Consider the following 17878-nt stretch of genomic DNA (forward strand, 5'->3'; position numbering starts at 1 on the left):
CCCAATCATAACAATAAGTCAGCTTCTATTTATGGCAAAGAAAAAGGATTCCCATTGCCTGACACTGTAAATTCACATCCTAGTTTTCCTGTGATAGGTCCTTATCTGTACAAATCCAAACCCACTGTGCTTTTAGAAAGTCTCATTTTCCACAAACAGGAACCAGAAATCTTTGACAACAAAACTGAGCACAAGCCTTTATTTAAAATTCAGGAATATAATAATCCAGAAAAAATGATAGCAAAGACATTTTTCTTATACTGGATCCCACACTGCTAGGGAAATTTTCAAACTTAGTTAATTCTCTTTCACATTTTTTTCCCCTATTCATAAATAATCCTTACAGAACAACTGGATGACCAGAGGGTATCATTATACTGCCTGTGGCATAATATCCTACTGCAATACAAACATTGTTCCCAAAACCAAACAGGAAGAGGGGCAACTGTACATTGTGGTCACTTGGAGAAGGGTACTAAGAGAAGCGAAGAAGCTTGGCACTATACATGAAAGCCAACAAGTAGCACACTTATTAGCTCTCTCTTGCTATTGTACAGCAGAGAAAACAGCAATTCATGTGAATAAAACAGTAAAATGAAGACACTGAAATTACCATCAATGCCCTTCCTCAACCTTCAAAATTATTTAGGAAATGAGTTACAAATACAGATTGGCAAATGGTTTGAAGAACAGGGTTAACTCCAGAAGAAAGGTTTAATTTCCATTTTTCACAGCTTAAATGCTTGTCTTCTTCAGTGTAATTTCTGAGAAGAGGAAATGGTTCAAAATTAAAAGTTTTGGAAGCTTTCCACTCCCTTTTACAAATGAGAGAACAAGGTCAGCTTTCACAGACAGCAGGTGGCCAAATTATTTCTTTATTTAAAGAGTTAATGCTGAAAGATAATTCTCCTTCAAATTTATACATATTCATGAATCCCAAGGTTAGATTCTACACTGATTTTACAGTCATGCCTCAGACTCACAGAGAAAAACTAACTCCAGCTTGTATGGCCACTTAGCCGTAAAACAGATTTACAGAAAGAAATTTGCTTAAGTTTTCTCTATAACACCTTTTCTTACCACGTGTCTACTTAAATTACCAGCGCAGTATTTGAGCTCAATGGAGAGCTTATCTCATTACTCTCAGAGTCTACAGAAAGCGGGGGCAAGGAGCAGAAATCTAACTTTCATCTCACAGCCGAGAACACGGCAGCACTACCCGGCCAGTTTACTTCGGGACCCGCCAAGCCAGAGTTGCTGGTGCTTTGACATTTGCAGTTACATTTGACTTTGCAGCCCGTAACGCAGCTGGAATTATTGACAGTGCGGGAAGCAGCTGCAAATATGTTCTGAAGTGCTGCGAAAGGGGACAGCCTCTGTAAGAGCCATGCAGATCACCACAAACGATCCAAATCCAACCTACACTGGAGATCTAATTTTAGGATTACAAGCTTTGACAACATCTCTTTTAAAAATAACACATTCCTCCTTCTATGGCTGGGTCAAGTGTCATCGACAGTACTACCTGTATTTTACGCAGCAGATCTCAGTTTATTTTTCACTGGTAATACAGCAAGTACCGGGTGTGTAATGAATAACAGAATATCGCAGAATTACAAAACAGCATAAGGTCAAGCCATTACGCACTGAACCAGAAATTCTAAATGCAAATTAATCCAACATGGCAGTGAAAATACCTACCCAAACTCTCAAAAGGAATTTGTTCTCTGGGGATTACCTACTTGAATGAAAGCACTTTGCCTTTTATACTCTCAAATAGAGTAGGAAAAAAAAAAAATCACCTAATGTGTGCCTTAACAAAAAGGTAACAATCTGAAATGAATTCAGTTTACCAGGTATATTTGAGTAGCATTTTCAACTGAATTAAAGACAGTAGGAGACATTTCTCTCCTTCCATATTTTCATTTTGGAAGGGAGGAAGATATCTGATATTCTTGCCAGAGAATGTGTCTTAGAATCTATTACTAATTAGAAAAGTCCAGCCGTGTCACTTAGGCTGCTTACTGGGTGACAGGCACCTGCCAAAGGGAAGCCATTATATTTTCTCTCCCAACAGCTCAGGGCCCTGATAGATCAGCTTGAACGCAGGAGGAGCTGCAAATAATACAACCTAAAAGCTTGCAAGACCACAAAATGTTAGCTACATTCTTTAAGCCACAGTGTTTTCTTATACAATTGCAATTTTTAAAATTCAAAGCTGACAAGAACTACTATATTCATATATATCTGTGCTCATGTATCCAGACTTGATATTTTGGGAAGGTACCTGCTACTTACAATTACCCAATGATTTCATTAACTAAATTCAGTTTGCACTTTATTATTATGAAGCAGACATCACCACGTGAAGTTTCTCCTATCCACCTACACACCACAGACATGAAACCACATTAATAAATTCAGTAGGCCAAAGGCAAATGCTCTTCATGACAAAGATTAGGGGGAAAAAAAAAAAACAGTTTAACTCTCCATGTTACTACTGGTAGAAGCTGAGAGACTAATTAATACTTCTACTTTATGACACGAATTTCTAATGAAAAGGATTGTTCAAGGAACAGTGCAAGATCTGCAAAGCCGTATCTGTCCATACATCCAAAACACTACTATTTTCTTCAGCTTAAATTGTTAAGTGTACTGGCTGCTAGCACAAACCACAAGCCTGTAAAGAAAATGGAGATTGATTTAATATCCTACCTACATTCATCAATGCCCATTCACAGCATAAAACTTCAAGTGCCATCCTTCACAGCCACCATACTTGCACACTCATCTTGAAAAGTCAACACATGGTCTTAATTCAACTATCATAACTGGTAACAATTAACATAAGGTTACTTTAACCCTCAGAAATTAAGCTACATGCAGTTGTATGCTCACGACTAATTAAGTTGCTATAAAATTGTAAAGCAGGAAACATATATCCTAAAATCCTCTATGCACCCCGCTGGAGGAACGTTTTGGCCAAAATCCAGGGTTTTACACTAGGCTTTGCTGTTCAGCAGTCAGGCTCAGAGAGGAACTGAGGATGTGGCTTCACGTTACACTTTATTCTCAGCTGGCTGAGGGCTGCTACTGAAGGCAGCGTCCTGCTCCTGCTCCTACCTGCCCTGCCATCACATGCCGGATCTCGAGATAGAATCGGTTCAGTGAGCTGATCTGACAAACTGGGGGAGGAGGGTGGGAGATGGATAGCTGGGGTTTCTGACAGATCAGATCACCAAACCAATTAATCCCAAGGTCACTCTAATTACTTTAAAGTACACCACAAATAAGGGAAGTAACATTCATTTCAACAGCAATCTACAGTTACATTTCACAAGGCAAAATGTAAAGCTGGACTTTGAAAGCTCAAATCGGTGGTAAAGTTAAGATGATGCTTTAGATTTGGGCCTTGCTTTCAGCAGGTAACAGTGCAAGAACTGCAAACAGTGGGCTTTCTGGGAAATCGCCTTTTACCATCTAGCTGCTAGTAACAGTAACACATTCATTTTGTTTCATGTTGAAGACAGCCACAGAAAAGAAGGAAATTTGGTCCTCTACTCTTTCAAAATTGGCTAACATCTTAAAATCTTGGCCCCGCCCTTTTTACACACTGATTTTAGCTATCTGTCCTGCAACACTTGCTGTTCAGCTTTCCTTCTTATTCCTCCATATCTTTATCTTTTCATACTGTACACACCACACAGTTTCCAAAATCTTTCCCAAACAACCCTACCTCTTTTCTCTCTTCCTAACAGAGGTGTCTAACGTACCTAGCATCAGCACCTCGGCAGGAAAAGCAATTCCACCCAAAGGAGCTCTGCCGGGCAGAAAGTATGTGCAGCCAGAGGAGAGGGCACAGCAACCCTGCCATCAGCAGCCTGGATTTAGACTGGGTTATGCTTACCATGAAACAGCACTCAAAAATACTGCTAGTCTGCTTCTGTGCTGCCCCAGTTCCTGATTTTGAGCTATATTCTCAAGCCCACCTTTGACGGAAGTGAGCCACTAAAAGACCAAACAAAAAAAAACCGAAACAAAAAAAAAAAAAAAAAAAACAAAAAAAAACCCAGCACATTTGATATAAGGATTTTTCCTCATTATGCTACTTAAAGCTTTCCAATTCCTTCATTCAGGCACTAATCAGAACCATCCCTATTATTTTGCTTTATTATTATTTTGTTGATTTTTGTGGAATTAGGAAAAAAAATCTGGCCTGAAGATGCCAGTGAATCCCACATTCTCCCGTGCAGATATACAGAAATTTTCAGCTGTCATCGTAACAATTCCTCAAGTTTTCGGAATCTATCCTTCAGGAGTAATATTCTACCTACTCTCTTATCTATTCTGGATATTTAGACGGAAAATTATTTGAGTGGGAGTTAGCTTGCTCTTCTCAAAGAGGATGACAAAGACTTGTTACTAAAAAGCATCTGTGCCTGTTCCATTATTAAAGGTCATTTTCTTCCAGTCGGCTCTTGCAGAGAACATGTTATACCCTCTTAGCTTTGATACTCCGCAACCAGCAACTCTGTACACGTCCCCGGGACTCCACATACCCTGTAAGGAGTCCACATGCAGAAGACAATACCTACCACATGTAATCCAAAACTCAAGCCTCTGGTATTTCTGAAGCAGCTGATTATAGCTTGGGACATGTTAAAAAAAAAAAAAAAATGCAAGTAAATCCCCTGTGTAGTAGTACTACTACTATCTGTACCTCCCATAGCTGCCTGGTATCCCTGCACTGTTGATTATTCTTTTAACCATTGTTTTAATGCCAGTCACTAAAAACATCCTCTCTTTAGATTTATAAACAGAACAAGAAAGTGACTTAAAAACTCACCCACTCCATTTTCTAATCTTTTTTCAAGAGCATTCCATCTAGTCCAAATGCACAGAAGAAATTCTAGCCCATTAATGTCCATCAGCTAACAGAAGGGTAATGAATTCATCAATATTGCTAAAATGCGTGGGTAGAGTATCATGCTGAATCATTCAGTAACTACATTTGCAGCAAGAAGAGCTCAAACAACCCGCCTTACACTGCCAGCAACCATCTTCCTGAAGGAGGAAAAATGAATGTATTAAGATCACCCCCAATTTTGTTATCCCTCTTGACGAGGTTGGTAGTGTCTCTACACAACAGTATTTCCATGCCAATCAAATCCTGTCTGATGTTGCTCCCCTCTGGACATCAGCTTCCTTTGCCAAGCCACCTGCACACTTGCAAGAAGCTTTCATTGCTCATTTTTCTGCAAACAACATAAGGACCTGGCTTTTCCCTGCTTGTTAACGTCCACATCAAATACGTTAAGTCTTAAATTGAGTTTTCAATTTGCAAAGAAAAGAAAACCAAAACAAACCAAACACACACACACACATTGTTCCCTCAACACCAGGCTACTGCAATTGTTACACTGCCACAGACTTGACTCTGATTTTTCTTTGTCATCTATTTACAAAGCTATAGAGGGACCACCTTCTTCCTCCAGCAAGAAGTTTTCCTAACAGTGATAAGTTCTAAACATAAGAAAAGCTAAAAGCTACCAAAATCAGTCAGCCTTAAGAGAAAATACATTATGAACTAACATGAAAGTGTAGCTACCAAAAAAAGCCCACACCTGTGGCTGGGACTACAGGCAGAGTATCATGGGGTAAAAGGGGAGGGAAGAAACCATATTATGGAGTACAATGGTATTAAGTTATTGTTCTCATAACAGTGAAAGGGAAAGGTATTTCTTCTTTTTAAAAAAAATAAAAATCAGACTTAATAATATAAAGAAACAAAATTATCCTTAAATTGTAGATTAGAAACTACTTTGCTTGTTTTGCCTTGTTCGGGTATGCCAAGTCTGGTCTTCTCTGCTTCACTGCAGTTTTAAAAACATTGCACTTTTGTTTACACTTTCAGTTATAATGTATTCTACTGTAATTAAGTCCAAGAATAAAAAGGTTTTTCTTAAGGTAGCCTTTATAAACCGAGTACAATTAATTCAACTCTCAATACCTTAGCTTCCTTAATATAGATAATGTCTTAGAATACATACACTTACACATGTGTCTACATATCCTTAACTCCCACAGCTTAATTCAATTAATACTATTAAATCTTTAATGCTTAGCTTCAAAGGCTTTTTTTAATTTTTAATAGCTCTCATAGGTTAGCATGAATGTTTTAAGCCTTTCTACTATATTTTAAATAAAGTCCTCTTTTCTTTCCACTTTGATGTTTGCCTTTCTGACAACCCTATACTCTGTGAAGCTCCTGGAACTTTGTTTTCTGTGAAATGATGACATTACAAACTCAAAAAGATATGTTAATCACTGAGCTGTAATCAGGGATTTTTTTCCTCTCACCTGCCCTCTGGGCTGGGAGTTGGCAATAGAACCGCTTTAATCAAAACAATGTAGAAACCCATGAGGAGAGAGGATGCAACCGGGAGGGAGGGGGCTCTTATTTGCATCTGTTTAGCATGTAAGCAGCAGGCGAGGCTTAATTCTCTTTTACTCTGGTTTCCCATGAAAGGAGAAAACGCCGAAGTTGCCATATTTTATTAAAATAGTTAAAATAGGAGTTTTGACAAAAGACTAGTCGAGCTTGATGGAAGCACAAGCCTCGTGGCATTTAAAGACACATCCGTTTCACACATTTGATAGGCACTCAGTGTTTTTAATTGTAAAGCTTTGCCTGTACTAATAGCATTACCATTATAGATTTGATCAGCTAAAGCTCCAGTTTATATGTACATGCATGTACACAGACATACACACATGTAATTTACCAGTTCTGATACCTGCTAAAAGTTCCACTGTGAACACATTGTGCAAATACCAAGGCAACTCACACCAGCACGTTTCTCCTCTTCTCTTACTACCTCAAGACCCCTACCCACCTTCCACTGCTCAATTTCTAAACTTTGAATTTGTGACACAAAAGAGATAAAGTAAGTTCTGATGGCATATTTCAGGCCTTTCTATAAAGCATAAACTAGAAAAAGAAAAAAAAGCACAGACTTCCCTCCTCCTTTAAAGTTTATTTTTCTTATGAATAAGAAAAAGAAATCCCTTCTTAAGATCAAACTAAAAATCAGCATTTCCAGGGACAGCAAAAGGCACTATGGTATTACATATACTATCCAAGCTGACCCCCCAAAAAAAAAAAAAAAAAAAAAAATTAAAAATCTGGCTCCATCCCAAGGCATCCAGACACAATTCTGCGCCGGCACGTACATAACAAAAATATTTCTGCATTCAGGATGTTCAAGCATGTTTCTTGCATTTACACCTGGAAAGCTAACAGTACTAAAAAACAACATGCCATGTTCGGCATCGACCGTAAGTCAACGACCAGTCCCAGATCAACAGATCCCTCACACGTTCAAAGTGAAGTACATGCTTACATACTTTGCTTGATCTAGACCATAAACTGCAGAACAGAAAAGCCCTCAAAGTGTATTAAAAACAGTATAACGAAGACAACCTACAAAACTATCCTGCTGTTCTTCACCTCTTCAACGTTTCAGCAGCCTGCAATGTAAGCAGAGTTCCCACCATGCAGAGCACTCCCCAGTTGTTACACACCTTCAGCTTTATAACGTGTTCTGTCTTTTAAAGCCGATGTAGATACTCTCTTGGAGGCATCGTATGTTCATATTATTGTGAAATTAAATATATGCAGACACTATTGGTTGGCAGATAGACACCAAAATGTCAATTATACTATTCAGTGTGCTTAAACCAGCAGGCTAGGCAAAAGGAGATTATTCACTAGGTAGTCAAACGTAAAAGAGCCAGACATTTCAGCCTGTCTCAGTGTTTCACAAAGGGGTCAGCGATTTGTAAATTTGAAAAGCAACACTTAAGCAGTTTTGCAGACTAAAAAAAACCCTCTCATCTTTTCATGATATACCTTAGTGCTTCTCTGCAATAAACCAGTTTAAAAGTGATTTTGCTGTCACACAAGCTTTTACACTTCAGCTTCTCCAAAATTTCAGAGTTCTGAAAGACAAGTAAAACCAATTATAAACATCCCTGTATTTTACTTCCTTATTAAATCTTCCCAAGAGAACCAGTAAACATATAAACACAAATGTCTTTCAGAGGAGTCACCCAGGTACCAATCTTTTAAAATCTTTACAAAGCAGCTGCTTTGCTGAAAAAGTATAAAAAACATGGGCTGCATAATTATAGGCTGGTGCAATGACAGTCTTCCTGTTCTTCCGAGTAGGATGTAGAAATTTCTGCTTTAAACATACACATAAGTTGTAGAGATTCTCAAAAACTACAATTACAATATTAAATATTGATTTCTGATCTGCATTTGCATACTTCTAAGAAAAGTACTTGGTGTCACGTATGCTATTTATCTAAAAACATTCCAACAGAGGCATTATCTTTACTTTCTGAGAAACACTCTCCTAAATTGGTAGACAAAGTTTAACTTAACGAACTCTGCTCAACAACAGCAGCAAAAAAATAGTAACACTTCTCACCAGTAACAAGCATTCCAAGCCCTTAAAAAAAAAAAAATCATTGCAAGAAGCATAGTATTACAAGAAGCAATCATAAAACCATGCAAAAAGCCAGTGTGGGCTCAGAAGGCAAATATTTCATCAGATAACAGAACAGATGCGAGTCTTATGCTTTCACATAGTCATTATAGAGAGAGGGTTTTATTAAATGATGAAATACCTGGGCAGGGGCATTTTAAAGATTCACCAGATCTTCCCTAGATCTGAATACTGCTGGTAATGCACGATCAAATTTCTCTCTAAACAGACATTACTAGTCACATTCCAGCAATGTCACAAAATGGTAGGGTGTTTCACTGATTAATTAGCTAACTGAATAATTAAAACCATGAAAGTTCTGTTTTTCAAATAATAATTGAAGTGCTTTCCTTTACATGTACCACATGACAGCGTACATTCTGCTTGACCATCCATCAGAGAACAGGCAGGCGTGTTAAAATAGTTCTATTTAGAACTGAAGGATAAGGATTAAGTAACGATCTTAAATTTTGGCTGATTTCATAGGGTTAGAACAAACGTCTATGCCTTACTGCTGTTGTCACAAGCCTCATCCCTGTCCAAACAGAGCTGAAAGTTAGTAGAAAGGCAGCTGCAGCAGCAACTGGGTCAACAGATTTGGCTGAAGAAATTCTCACTACTAAAAGAAAAAAAAAATAAAATAAAAACCAGGAGAATGACAAAACGAAAATGCTACTTGGGGCCTGTTCACCCAGTTAGCAACACAGAACTAGCCACCTGAGAACAGATTTCCTACCTGCAAGGAAACACGTTTGAGGGAATCCTTCATGCCTGCATCTCAGAGGAGGAAGTTACCTTTAAAAATACTTTGTTCTGCCTTTCCCTAAGGAATATTAGAACTGTATGTATCAGTTATTTTAGTGTTTTTTGTCCATGAAGTCCTACAAAGGTCTTATTTGTGAAGTGTACAACCCTTACACCAGCGAGCAATTACTCATGCGATTAGTCCCAATGAAGTCAGAAGAACTGTTTGAGAAAGAAATTGCTTGCCAACCTAAGGGTTGCACAATCAGGAAAAAAAAAAAAACCAAAAAAAACCCCAAAAACACAGAGGGGGATAAATTGCATCTGACAAAAACTACAATCAAGAAATAGCTGGTGACAGATTGTTCTTTAAGTACAAGGAAGTGATTTAAACAGTCAGGAGCGGTTGTAATAAGATTATACGATTCTCTATTAAGACTCTTAAAATGTCTTTGTTCTAGCAAAGCTATGAAAAGACCACTGCCCTTGTAAAGGTTCAGAAACTACTAAATTGATGTTAAGTCTAGAAATTAATATGATTTCAAAGTAAGTAAAGAAAAAAAAGTAAAAGAACATCCCTGACATCATTAGCACCTTTGTCGCCCATGCTGACATTTTTAACTAGCATGAGTACAACGTATATTGCAGCGTTTCTCGGTGGCAAAACTCAACCAAAGAGAACAGACCCAACAAACAGAAGTACAGAGCTCGCTCTGCTTGGGTTTCTGCTTTTAAATAATGAAAACTACCAGTTTTATTTTAGAAGACAGTACATTATGTAAGTGATATCTTCAGAACTGCAGGGAAGCCTCTATAAGGTTATACTGCAGGGAGATTAAATCAATGTCTGGCTGTTGAATTTCTCTAGAGAAACAGATGTGGCATTTTAGCCATGACTCCCAGACTCCACCGTCTATCTTTAAGTAGTCACTTCTAGAATGACAGGCCCAAAAGTTGGCCATGAGTATAACTACTGCTACACTGAAAAACAAACAAGGCAAGCGAGTCTTCCAATTTCTATCTTGAAGGATGGACATAAAACACCTCTAGGTAAGGCGTCTGGCATGTTTTTAAACTAATAAGCAGCTTTGAACGTTCAAAAAAAAATGTTTACTTAATTTGTAAAAGTATTGTTCATTGAGTGCTGCACTATAAGCATAAAAGAGCAAACGATTCACAGAGTAGTATTTTACTGTAAGGGATAAGAACAGAAATTTCCATTGAAAAAGAACATCCACCAAAACAGTGGGTCTAAAGGTGATCAAATCTGTGCCATAGGAAACACGTATATGACCCGACCGGAGAGAGGAACCAGGACTGCTATTCAAATAAGCACTAAAACAGATGTATACATGTGCAAAGTACAAGGTAATTATGAGGACAAGAAAGTAGGAGGAGATAGAAGTCTAAAAGACAAAAGACAGGTACAGAAGCAGATTGCATGCAAGCGTTCTCCTGCCCGGGTCATCCTCCAAAACTATTCTACTTCTCATGCCTTGTACATTTAGTATTTATTATACAATGACATGACAGAAGACTCAGAAACCGTAGACAACACTAATAAAACAGCACTTGGAGGAAAGACGGGAGTAGTCAACAATGTGGAAGAAAACTGCAGAGGTCTCACGCAAAAACTTCAACTAATTATTTTAGGCAGCTCAGGGAGCTCTACTCCTAACCGTGGACAGAGAATTATTACTTGAAAATAAATTGTATGCATCAGGACAACGGAACATACTGCGTTTGAGATTCTTCAAAACTTTACCCAGCCACCTCCACCTTAAAACTTAGATAAGGGGAGCCTCCAAGGTGGAGATGTATCCAGTTCTGGGCTGGGACTGGTTTTACCCAGTCATACTGCTAGAGCCAGCTGCACTCACGCTGCCAGTGGGGACCAGTTCGTGCCTGAGCTCTCCTCTGCTCCGTACTCATGTTTCCCCACCTGGAAAGAGCCGGCTTTTTCAAGTCGGCGTGCAAGCCAAGGCATAGGCAGTGTGAACAGACCAAGTCTGACCTTGAACGCAAGCTCAAGGCACTAGTTAGAGGCGTTTATGTTAACAGCCCTGGGTGACATGAAAACAGATATACACACTATTAACAATTAACGCAGTACAGGGCATTGGTTCCGAGATCAATTTTTAAGTTCAATTTTTGTAACAATACCAAAAAAATTGAGCTAAAAATTATCTACACAGAAGAAAAGCACTTCACTAAGCATAGTGATTCAAAGTAGTATTTCCATATAAAAATGCACAATAGTGAATTACAAACCAAATGCTGGTAAACGTCTCCAGTTGCCAGTGACATTGCAAGTAGAAAACACAAAATACTTTTATACTAATTTTCTGATTAGTATCATCATTCATACAACTCCACTATTAGATATTTACACACATTTAACTTCTTGTGGTAACTCTGAACGTATATACTACAGTTTGAAGGAACTGAATCTCAGTCATTTAAGCTACTCTCTCCTTAAAAACCGCCTACAACCCCTAGTTACCTACAAAACACACCTTAGAACTGTTTGATCCAACTATTTTGCCTTTTATCAATAGTTTGGAGCATTGTCATAAAATCAACCAAATCCCAAATTTGAAAACCAAAGACAAAACTGTTATTTGCAAAATGATAAATAAGCAATACCAGCTTTTCTGTAGCTTTCTACCTCCTGCACCGCTCACCGAGAGGCTCAGCTGTGACAACCACCTAGTTCTAGATTCATCCTGAGGCTTACGGTCTCTGAATTCACTTATTCTGACATACAAACATTCTAAAATTTCCCCCCCCCCACAGAACAGGAAAGCAATCCTGTAAAAGCCACACAAACTGATTAATACTGGGACTTTTTATGGTCTACTATTCAGCACATACCAGTATGTAACCAAACTGAAGTATACCAATGCTAGCAGACCTACAATTACACCTAGCAAGTTTTATTCTAGAGGACAGCATACATGTTGTTCTCCTCCACAGCATCTCGTGCCTTCTTAATGAGCGGCCAGGCTACTGAAATACACAAAAAACCCTGCTGTTCTTTGAAGCACTTAAGACAGCAGGATACTAGTACGTTTCGATACTTTCCCTGCACAGATCAGAGCAAGGCAAAGTGGAAAAAGAACATTACAGACATTCATACAAACCAGGCACCTTTCATTTTCTATTAGCAAGATCCCAAGAGACAATTTAGCGCTCTGCAAATATGGCACTGGAAGACTGGAAAGTTGCTTCCTGAGTACCAGTCATTAAATAAAGATTTTAGAGTAACTCATATTCTTCTAGACCAGGCAAAACAGATAGGTCTCGTATGTAGGATGGGGAAATGGCTAAGAAAAGCAAGATCGTGAATACCATAACTACTCTGTAATGTATTTCTCCTAAAACAGATTATCATTTAATGATTTCTCTCTCAAAAAAAAAAACCAACCCCACAAAAACAAAACACCAATTTCTGTATCAAGAAAGACTATCAGCATTTTTATGAAGTAACAAATTAGGCCTTTGGCATTTCACAGCAGCGATCCAAGATTTGTGGCTTCTTAAAAGCTCCAAGTTTTAAAGCAATCAAATGGCTGACAGCTGGAACAAAATTAGCATGATTAACCAGTTATGTAAATAATGATGTGGTCAGTACAAGCTGTATTCATTTATGCTCATTGCATTATACAGCACTGCTTGCACTGGACATCAGATGTTTGTCAACTATTCATTAAAAATGACTGTAGGAATAATGGACGCGAGAAACAACACAAACATTAACATCCAGGTCTCAGATATCTCTTCTCCTATTAGAGAGAGATATTATCTCTCAATCGCCCAAATATTATCCAACACTACTTAGCTCCTACCTAGGGAACAGATCAATTATTTTTTCTAAAAAGAGAGGTCCATCCTGTTAGTATCTCATTGTATTTCATTTCTTAAAGGCAGACATTAATTTTCATTTGTCAGTACATGTAAAAGTCAAGCTACCATGTAGGAGAACTGTCGTCAGACCGGGATGATGTCGCATAGTTACTTTATGGCATCAAGGAAGTTACAATCAGCACCCCTAAGTCAAACTTCCTGACATATAAATTGCAGTCAATTCGGCCTTATCAGAATTAGTCTTCAGGAATGCATACTCATGGTTAACTTGTACTTGATAATTTTTGATAACATAGTTAAATATTTAATATGTGGAAGATTATCTCTGGAATTCTATCTAGCTAGTTTACCATTACTTCGAGTTCATAAAAGAAAATTTATCAAAAGTTCTGATTCTTCACAATAAAACACTATATATGAGTTTGTTTAAAAATAACATATCCAAGAATCAGCCAAGACAGACATATTCAAAAGTACTTCCTAAATAGACTATTTTGCTAAAGATATCATTACAATATATTTATATTTTTAATCAAAAATCATTCTAACATCCCTTACTTTACATCCTAACAATCCAATTTTCTATGACCTTGTCTCACACAAAACACAGCAACACATTGGAATTATGCAAGAGTTCCATATTACCATAAAACATGTATTTCAGTGGAGAGAATAATAAAATTTAATCTTGTGGCCTGATTTGCATTTTGAACTCCTAAAGTCAGCCTCTACATTCCGTAACATCTGCAACACACCTTAACAACCTGAACAAGTATTTTAGGCCTCCTGTTGAAAATGTATGTATATAATTCAGGACATTTTCTTAGTAGATTAAGAAATACGTCCAATTCCGTGTAAATTTTAAATATAACTTAGCTTTTCAGATTAGTGATGATACCATACTTAAGAAGGGGGAGGAGGGAAGCATTACACACCCCTTAGCCAAATAAAACTGAGACCAAATATTATCAATACCCCTTATGGCTTTAAAATAGGAAACTTCCATTGTGGGTAGCCTGTGATAATTGTTGTTTCAATATACTTCACAACAACAATAATGCTTAATATAATGCAGCACACTGACTACCCAAGACCAATCTATAGCATCAAAGACACTACAGGTAAAGATTGAAAAAAAAAATATATATAGAAAATAAACCCTTACGAAAAATAATTAAAAGCACCGCTACACATCTTCCAAACCGACTAGATCACTGGGAAAAAAATAAAATAAATCCCACACCACCCCAGTTAAGGTGAATAACGCAGAGGCGAGGTGACGGACACCGCGAACCAAACGCCCTCGCCACGGCCCGCCGCCGGGGAGCAGCCCCCCCCCCCCCCCCGCCGGGGCAGGCCGCCGCCATCCCCCGCAGCCCCAGCCCAGGTGGCGGCTTCCAGGGACGCGGTCGGCCCCATCGGCCGGCACGGGAAGCCAGGCCCGAACTTTCAGCCGGCGGCGAAAACCCTTCCGGCGGCTGCCGGCCCTGAGCGGGACGGAGCCCGCACCCCGAGGGGCGAAGGGCCGGGGGCGATCGTTCCCCCCCGCCCTCCGCCGCCGCCCCGGCAGCACCGACCCGGCGGGTCCCGGAGGCGCGCTCCCTGCTCTCGCGGCCCCGCCGCCGGGCTGCCATGATGGGCAGTAACTGTTGCTGCCCACCCAACGGAGACAACAAAGGCCACCCCGGCCCCCCGCCGGGGCTGCCCCGCCGTCCGGCCCCCCGCTCCCGTCGGCGCCCCCCGCCCCGCCTGCCCCGGCCCCGTGGCCCATCAGCCGCCCCCGCCCCGCAGCCGGCCGGCGGGCCCGCTCCCTCCCCACGGGGAGGCCCGGACCCCCGGGGGGCCCTTCCCGCGCCCACCCCGCACCCCGCTGCTGAGGGGAAAGGCGGGGGGAGGCTCTTCCGCCGCCGCCGTCCGTCCGTCCGTCGCCCCTCCCGCACCCAAGCACCCCGCGGCTCCCGGACTGACCTGGCGCTGCGTGCGGAGGGTGCGGGAGGAGCGGGGAAGGGGCCGCGGGAGGCGCGGAGGGGGGTGTCCCGGTGCCCGGCCGCCGCCGCCGCCTCTGGCTGGGTTTGACACCCACACGCACCATCCAACATGGCGGCGGCCGGGGGGGAGGCGGCGGAGGAGGCGGACCCGGCGGCTGCGCGCGTCCCCGAGGCGCGTCCCCGGCCCGGGCGCGGCGAGGCGAAGGGCGGAGGGGAGAACGGCGGCCTACCGCCTCCGCCCGGGCAGCGCCGCCCGTCCCCGCCGCCGCTGCCCGCCGAGGGGGCAGCGCGCCGTCCCCTCCCTCCTCGCCCGCCGCCGCCATGGCGGGCCGTGGCCGGGTCTCCTCACAGCCAGGGCCGCCGCCCGCTCGGCCCTCCCGGCCGAGGAGGGTTGGGGTGCAGGCGCCAGTAAGGAATAAGGCAGGATCAGCCGCCGGGCAGGGTCCCAGGAGAGGGCCCGGCTCCTGCTCGGGCCCATTGCCCGCCTGTGATGGAAGGAAAACGCTTGGGAAGCCGAAGGGAGCCCCCTCCTCGCTCACATCTCCAAGGGGAAACCGATTTCAGGGCGGGGAAGCCCTGTTCTGCAGGCGGGAGAGGGGATCCCCCCCAAAAAACAGGGCCCCGGGTGGGTTGCCAGGCCCCGAAGCGGCTCCCATCGCTTCATGCGATGCGATTACCGCACCTTTCCCCCTCCTGCCGAAGACGCCAATACAAAATAACAGCGTTTATGGATGGAGGGGGGGACACTGGGTTGGCAGGAGGGAGCGTTGTGGTCACCACACTTGGCGGGGACACACAGGCGTGAACTCGGCAGGAGGAGCCGGGCAGTCGGAGTGGGTTGGAGCACACGTCCTTCCCCTCTGGGGATAATGACTAAACCCGTGTCCGGGATCGCAGGTTGGAGGAGGTTAGTGGTCTCATTGTAGTTCTCCCTGAATATATTTGTTCCCATCGTAAAACCATGAGACAATTGAAGGAAACGGGACGTGGCTGTTGGGGAGACGGTCGGGGTTGGTGCGGGTCAGGCGAGAAGCTGGCTCGCAGGACTCTGCTCGTGTTATGGCTGGCTCCGGGTAGTGCTACTGGTCATTTAAAACCCAAATTCCCGAGGAATCTTGCCTTACTAAAGCATAACAAAGGAAACTCGGAGCAAAATCCAGTAGTGCTTTTCAAGTGCAGTGTTCGGCCTGACCTTCCTTTCACTTGAAAAAGCACTAAAGCACTGCCCAGCCCTTGCTCCCGGGGAGTCAGTAGCAAAATTCCCGCTGACCTCAATAGGAGACGGATCGAGGTTTAAATACGGAAGAACAGGGACTGCAGTGAAACACCAAGTAAGCTGCGTTAAAAGCAACTTGTTTAGAAATGCTGCAAGTTCAAATGCTTTGAATACCATCTGGTAGCTGGGAAGCCAAGTCTTCTGCAGCTAGCTGCGATGCTGGCTTAGCTGTTAACCTTGAGCTAGGAGAGCTAGGCAGAATTAAATTCTTGGTGAAAAAAATAAAGGATTAGCACGCATCTGACGCTATCAGCAGGAGCTGAAAGAATACTTCCCTCTTTTCTTCGTTAGAAGAAAACGGCAATGATGGAAACCTAATGTTTCTGTGCGCGTTCATTAATCCTAATGATTAGGTGCTGACAGCTCTAAAGAACAAGAAGAAATCTCTTGGTTAAAATAAAATGGGAAGAACAAGATTGTTCCTGCTGCCTTCTCTCCTGCCTGCCTTCCTTCCAGGTCTGGGCAGACAACTCTCCGAAGCAGGAGGCGGCTTCCTCTCCGTTCCCAGCTCCATCCCAGGTGTCTCTGTCTACAGCGTAAGTGTACAACGAACCCAGCAAAGAGCTCCTACAGCTGGCACGCCTGTATTAACAGAACTCTATTTTCTGTCAACCAGATCAAGCCGCTTAGTGCAAGAAAAGCAAGCCGGCCAAGTAAAATTACGCTTTTTTTATTACACCCGTGTTAATGCCTTAAATCGCAGTGTTCCTGCTTACACTGGTCAGATACCCGATTGATACAGCTGCCCCAGCAGAGATTTGCCCAGGCTGCAAAGGGACCATCCCTTCTGGTGGTCCCCTGAGGACATCCACAGTGAGAGGGGACTCGTGGCAGTGGATCTATGGCCCTTGTTTCGTATTAGCAACAGGACGTCACTGCTCTTTGTCCTGTGATTTTAAACCCAGGACCTAGTGTAGAAAACTTTCCATCCCAGCGCTGCCCCATCCCTCTTCCGAGCAGGCTGTACCACGCCTTGGATGTTGACCCGAGCCGCTCTATCAAATCGTTCCCAGCCCACAACGCTTCAGCTGCGTTGGCAGAGCCAGAGTTCAAGGCCATTATTTGCAATATGAGTTCGGCATCAGAAGCCGATAGCCGTGGCACCTCCCCGGTAGCTGCACCGGCAGCAGAGCAGTCCGTGCGGAGAAAGCAGATGGCGGCAGCGAATCCAGCAAGTGGGAGTAGAGGGGCTGTCGCATGGCAAGGAGCAGGAGGATAACGAGCGGTGCTGCAGCGCGATGCCTGGCATGCAAGAGACTCTCCCAGCAAAGACAAGGCAGGCGCAGCCTCCCCGGGCTCAGCCTGGCCACGGCTGCCCTCCCAGCTAAACCTAGCGAAGAGCGGCTGCCAGGAAGCCACGGGAGGGCCTGTTCCACAGCCGTAACGTGAATATCGCCCACACAGCGACTACTGCCACGTGGGGCTGAGCACACCGCTAATTAGCTAATGAG

At 42.6% G+C, this 17878-nt stretch overlaps 1 protein-coding gene across 3 annotated transcripts in view; it reads right to left on the reverse strand.

Moving 5' to 3' along the window:
* Positions 1–15188, reverse strand: part of EPN2 (epsin 2) — a 44667-nt gene extending 29479 nt beyond the window's left edge. For all 3 annotated transcript variants that reach the window (XM_050906352.1, XM_050906351.1, XM_050906350.1), the window contains exon 1: positions 15132–15188. The gene's annotated coding sequence lies outside the window, so the exon portion shown is untranslated. The remainder of the gene's footprint in view (positions 1–15131) is intronic.
* Positions 15189–17878: the final 2690 nt, after the last annotated feature.

The sequence above is a fragment of the Gymnogyps californianus genome, chromosome 15, assembly GCF_018139145.2.
Source record: "Gymnogyps californianus isolate 813 chromosome 15, ASM1813914v2, whole genome shotgun sequence".
NCBI lineage: Eukaryota > Metazoa > Chordata > Aves > Accipitriformes > Cathartidae > Gymnogyps > Gymnogyps californianus.